Here is a 6,580-nt window from a genome sequence, read left to right on the forward strand (position 1 = left end):
TGAGTTCTCAGTAGTCCTCATTCATTGTCCATTATGTTCAGCAAGTCCGGTTTTATCCCATGCTTTTTCAGACCCAGGCCAGCTGGCCTTGGTGAGTTCCTGATAGAACATCCCCATTGTCTCAGTGTGTGGGTGCACCCCTCGCGGTCCTGAGTTCCTTGCTCGTGCTCTGTCTCCTGCTCTTGATTTGGACCTTGAGATTTCAGTCTGGTGCTCCAATGTGGGTCTTTGTCTCTGTCTCCTTTCATCGCCTAATTGTTTTTCTTTGGGTTCACCTTCTTAATTAGCTTCTCTAGGATCACGTATAATAGGCTCAACGTCCCCTATTCATGGCTAGAAACCAAATATGAGTGAGTACATCCCATGTTCCTCTTTTTGGGTCTGGCTTACCTCACTCAGGATAGTGTTTTCTATTTCCGTCCATTTGCCTGCAAAATTCAGGAAGTCATTGTTTTTTACTGCTGAGTAGTACTCTAATATGTATATATTTCATACTTTCTCCATCCATTCTTCCATTGAAGGGCATCTAGGTTGTTTCCAGGTTCTAGCTATTACAAACAATGCTGCTATGAGCATAGTTGAGCATATATTTTTGTTGTATGATAGGGCATTTCTTGGGTATATTCCCAAGAGTGGTATTGCTGGGTCCAGGGGTAGGTTGATCCCGAATTTCCTGAGAAACTGCCACACTGCTTTCAAAAGTGGTTGCACAAGTTTGCATTCCCACCAGCAATGGATGAGTGTACCCCTTTCTCCACAACCTCTCCAGCAAAGGCTATCATTGGTGTTTTTTATTTTAGCCATTCTGACAGGTGTAAGATGGTATCTTAAAGTTGTCTTGATTTGCATTTCCCTGATCGCTAGGGAAGTTGAGCATGACCTTAAGTGTCTTTTGGCCATTCGAACTTCTTCTATTGAGAATTCTCTTTTCAGCTCAGAGCCCCATTTTTTTAATTGGGTTGATTAGCCCTTTACGGTCTACTTTCTTGAGTTCTCTATATATTTTGGAGATCAGACCTTTGTCTGTTGCGGGGTTGGTGAAGATCTTCTCCCAGTCAGTGGGTTGCCTTTTTGTCTTAGTGACAGTGTCCTTTGCTTTACAGAAGTTTCTCAGTCTCAGGAGGTCCCATTTATTCAATGATGCCCTTAATGTCTGTGCTGCTGGGGTTGTACGTAGGAAGTGTTCTCCTGTGCCCATGTGTTGTAGAGTACTTCCCACTTTCTCTTCTATCAGGTTCCAGTGTGTTCGGGCTGATATTGAGGTCTTTAATCCATTTGGACTTGAGTTTTGAGCATGGTGATAGATATGGATCTATTTTCATTCTTCTACAGGCTGACATCCAGTTTTGCCAGCACCATGTGTTAAAGATGCTTTCTTTCTTCCATTGTATACTTTTAGCTCCTTTATCAAAAATCAGGTGTTCATAGGTTTGTGGGTTAAAGCTAGGGTCTTCTATTCGATTCCATTGGTCGACTTCTCTGTTTCTATGCCAATATCAAGCTATTTTCAATACTGTAGCTCTGTAATAGAGTTTGAAGTCAGGGATGGTAATGCCTCCAGACAGTCCTTTATTGTATAAGATTGTTTTGGCTATCCTGGGTTTTTTGTTTTTCCATATAAAGTTGATTATTTTCTTTTCCAGATCTGTGAAGAATTTTGATGGGCATTGTGTTTAATCTATAGATTGCTTTTGGTAGAATTGCCATTTTTACTATGTTGATCCTCCCAATCCAAGAGCAAGGGAGATCCTTCCATTTTCTGGTGTCCTCATCGATATCTTTCTTCAAAGACTTAAAGTTCTTGTCAAATAGATCTTTCACTTCCTTGGTTAGAGTTACCCCAAGATATTTTATGCTATTTGTGGCTATCGTGAAAGGTGATGCTTCTCTGATGTCCCTCTCTGCTTCCTTATCCTTTGTGTATAGGAAAGCAACTGATTTTTTGGAGTTGATCTTGTATCCTGCCACATTCCCAAAGATGTTTATCAGCTGTAGGCATTCTTTGGTAGAGTTTTTTGGGTCGCTTATGTATACTATCATATCAACTGCAAATAACGAAAGCTTAACTTCTTCCTTTCCAATACGAATCCCTTTGATCCCCTTATGTTGTCTTATTGCTATTGCTAGAACTTCAAGCACTATATTGAAGAGGTATGGAGAGAGTGGTCATCCTTGTCGTGTTCCTGATTTTAGTGGGATGGCTTTGAGTTTTTCTCCGTTTAATTTAATGTTGGCTGTCGGCTTGCTGTAGATAGCTTTTATTATATTTAGGTATGATCCTTTTATCCCTTATCTCTCCAAGACCTTAATCATAAAGGGGTGTTGAATTTTGTCGAATGCTTTTTCAGTATCTAATGAAATGATCATATGGTTGTTTTCTTTCAGTTTATTTATATGGTGGATTACATTGATAGATTTGCGTATGTTGAACCAGCCCTGCATCTCTGGGATGAAGCCTACTTGATCATAATGGATACATTTTCTGATTTGTTCTTGGATTTGGTTTGCCAGTATTTTATTGAGGATTTTTCATCAATGTTCATGAGTGAGATAGGCCTGTAATTCTCTTTCTTGGTTGGGTCTTTGTGTGGTTTTGGTATCAGGGTAATTGTAGCTTCATAAAAGGAATTTGGTAATGACTCTTCTGTTTCTATATTGTGAAATACATTAAGAAGTATAAGTATTAGCTCTTCTTGGAAGGTCTGGTAGAATTCTGCATTGAAACCATCTGGTCCTGGGCTTTTTTTGGAAGGAAGATTTTTGATAACCATTTCTAATTCTTCGTGACTATGCGGTCTATGTAGATCGTTCACCTCTTCTTGGTTTAGCTTCAATATATGGTACTTATCTAAAAAAATGTCCATTTCTTTTGCATTTTCCAGTTTTGTGGCCTATAGGCTTTTGTAGTAAGATCTAATGAGTCTCTGAATTTCCTCCGTGTCTGTGGTTATGTCCCCCTTTTCATTTCTGATCTTGTTTATTTGTGTGTTCTCTCTCTGTCATTTAATTAGTTTGGATAGGGGTTTGTCGATCTTGTTGATTTTCTCCAAGAACCAACTTTTTGTTTCATTGATTCTTTGGAATGTTTTCTGTGTTTCTATTTTGTTGATTTCCGCCCTCAGTTTGATTATTTTCAGTCTTCTACTCCTCCTGGGCACGTCTGCTTCTTTTTTTTCTAGAGCTTTCAGGTGTGCTGTTAAGTCTCCAATGTATGCTTTCTCCGTTTTCTTTAAGTGGGCACTTAGTGCTATGAACTTTCCTCTGAGCACTGCTTTCATCGTGTCCCATAGGTTTGAGTATGTTGTCTCTTTATTTTCATTAAATTCAAGGAAGACTTTAATTTCTTTCTTAATTTCTTCCTTGACCCAGGTGTGGTTCAGTAGTTGACTGTTCAGTTTCCATGAGTTTGTCGGCTTTTTGGGGGTAGCATTGTTGTTGCCTTCTAACTTTAATCTGTGGTGATCTGATAAGACACAGGAGGACACTGATATTTTTTTGAATCTGTGGAGGTTTCCTTTGTTACCGAGTATGTGGTCAATTTTCGAGAAGGTTCCATGAGCTGCAGAGAAGAAGGTATATTCTTTCCTATTTGGGTGGAATGTTCTATAGATGTCGGTTAAGTCCATTTGCTTCATTACCTCCAACAATTCTCTTAAGTCTCTATTAGGTTTCTGTCTGCTTGACCTGTCCATTGGTGAGAGAGGTGTGTTGAAGTCTCCTACTACTAGTGTGTGTGGTTTGATGTCTGCCTTGAGTTTTAGTAATATTTCTTTTACATAAGTGGGTGCTTTTATATTAGGGGCGTAGATATTCAGGATTGAGACTTCATCCTGATGAATTGTTCCTGTTATGAGTATAAAGTGTCCATCTCGATCTCTTCTGATTGATTTTAGTTTGAAGTCCGTTTTGTTAGAAATTAGTATGGCCACACCTGCTTTTTTCTTAGGACCTTTTGCTTGAAAAACCTTTTCCCATCCCTTTACTCTGAGTAGATGCCTGTCTTTGTGGTTGAGATGTGTTTCTTGCAAACAGCAGAATGTTGGATCCTGTTTTTGTATCCAATCTTTTAGTCTGTGTCTTTTTATAGGTGAATTGAGACCATTAATATTAAGTGATATTAATGACCAGTGGTTGATTACTCTGGTTATTCCTATTGTTTTTTGTAGTAGAGTTTGTGTGTCTCCGTTCTTTGAGCCGTGCTGGTGAAGGGTCGCTAGATGACTGAGTTATTGTAGGCAGTGTTGGCTATGTTGGATTCCTTGTGTTGTGATTTTCCTTCTATTACTTTCTGTAGGGCTGGATTTGTGGCTACGTATTGTTTAAATTTGTTCTTATCCTGGAATGTCTTGTTTTCTCCAATGATAGTGAACGATAGCTATAGGGTATAGTAGTTTGGGTTTGCATTGATGGTCTCTTAGTTTCTGCAGTACCTCTATCCAGGACCTTCTGGCTTTCATGGTTTCCATAGAGAAGTCAGGTGTAAGTCTGATTGGTTTACCTTTATAAGTAACTTGCCCTTTTTCCTTTGCAGCTCTTAATATTCTTTCTTTAATCAGTATATTTTGTGTTTTGATAATAATATGGCGAGGGGATGTTTTTCTTTGATCCAGTCTGTTTGGTGTTCTGTATGCTTCTTGAATATTCAAAGGAATATCTTTCTTTATGTTGGGAAAGTTTTCTTCTATAATTTGTTAAAAATATTTTCTGGACCTTTGAGTTGTGACTCTTATCCTTCTTGTATCCCTTTATTCTTAGGTTTGGTCTTTTTATTGTGTCCCATATTTCCTGAATGTTTTGCGATGAAACTTTGTTGGTTTTGCTGTTTTCTTTGATCAGTGCATTTATTTTCTCTATGTTGTCTTCAGAATCTGAGATTCTTTCTTCTATCTCTTGTAGTCTGTTGATTATGCTTGTTTCTGTAGCCTCTGCTCGTTGACCTAGATTTTCCATATCCAACTGGTCCTCATTTTGTGTTTTCTTCCTTGCTTCAATTTCCGTTTTCAATTCTTGAACTGTTTCCATTACCTGTTTGATCGTTTTTTCTTGGTTTCCCAGGGCATCATTTACGTATTTACTCATTTCATCAAACTTTTCGTTATACTTCTCATCCATTTCTATAATGGTGTTTTTTACATGTTGTTTAAGGGATTCTATTGCTATCATAAAGTCAATTTTTTCCACTTCTTCTGTGTTAGGGTGTTCAAGTCCTTCTGTTGTAAGATCATTGGGTTCTGGTGTTTCCATGTTGTTTTTCATATTGTTGGGTGAATTCTTGCCTTGGCGCCTGCCCATCTCCTCCTAACAATGCTATCTAATGGGTCTTTTAAGTCAAGAACAGGTTTTCCTGCTGGCCAAGGGCTCCGCTTACAAAGTGCCCTCGCTCCGTTTCCTGGCTCCCGCTGTGGGCCAAGATAGCTCACACCACTCAGAAGGATCTTCAGGACCAGGACCAGGCTCCCCGTTTGCCCAGAACCTCATCCACAAAAGGCCTACCCCTCTGTAGGCCAGCCACCAAAACAGAGAAACTCCAGCTGTCCTCTGCCCCGAGCTCCCGACCCGGTGCCCAAACAGGCTATACTGGGTGATCCCGCAGCCCCGCAGAAGGGAGGGGGAGTGGAAGAGGGCCCTGGGCACAAGCTGGGATGTGCCAGAAATAGAGAGGTTGCAGCAGAGGAGGAGCAGCCCCCGCAGAGGGTATCAGCCTTCGCAGACTTACCAGCGGGGTGAAGGGGGTCTGAGAATGCTCCCGCTCCGTTTCCTGTGTCCCGGCGCGGGCCCAGAACACTCTCCCCACTCAGGAGGGTCTTGAGGGACAGGACCTGGCTCCCCGTTCGCCCGTGGACCTCGCCAATAAAAGGCCTCCCTCTCTACAGGCCAGGCCCCAAAAAACCTACTTGATTTAACTGTGCGGGCCGGGGGTCCGCTGCTTCCGTCCGCGCGGGCCGGGGTTCCGCCACTTCCTGATAAGAGATATTTTGATTGAGGGAGCCATTAATGGGCTAGCAAGAAACCTGGCACTAGGGAAATTCCCAGGAATCCACAAGATGACCCCAGCTAAGACCCTAAGCAATAGAGGAGAGGGTGCCTTTTTCCCTGTAGTCAGATTGATGAATATCTTAAATATCACTATAGAACCTTCATCCAGCAACTGATGGAAACAGAGTTAGAGTTGAAGTCCAGTTGAAGAGTGGAAGGAGTGAGAATATGAGCGAAAAGGTCAAGACCATAATGGTAACACCACTGAAACAGTCTACCTGAGCTAATGGGAGCTCACCACCTCCAACTGGACAGGGAAGGAAACAGCATAGGTTCAAACTATTCCCTCTGAATGTGGGTGACAGTTGTATGGCTGGGGCAGACTGAGGGGCCACTGGCAGAGGCACCAGGATTTATTCTTACTGCATTTATTAGTTTTTGGGAACCTATTCTCTTTAGCTGGATCCCTTGTTCTGCCTAGATATAGTAGGGAGGGCCTTGGGTGTTCCCCAAAGTAATGTACCTTACCCTCTCTGAGGAGTGGATGGGGGGGCGTGGTGAGGGGGTCAGTGGAGGGAATGGGAGGAAGATAGGGAGTGGGAAC

Source organism: Chionomys nivalis, chromosome X, assembly GCF_950005125.1.
Source record: "Chionomys nivalis chromosome X, mChiNiv1.1, whole genome shotgun sequence".
NCBI classification, from domain to species: Eukaryota; Metazoa; Chordata; class Mammalia; order Rodentia; family Cricetidae; genus Chionomys; species Chionomys nivalis.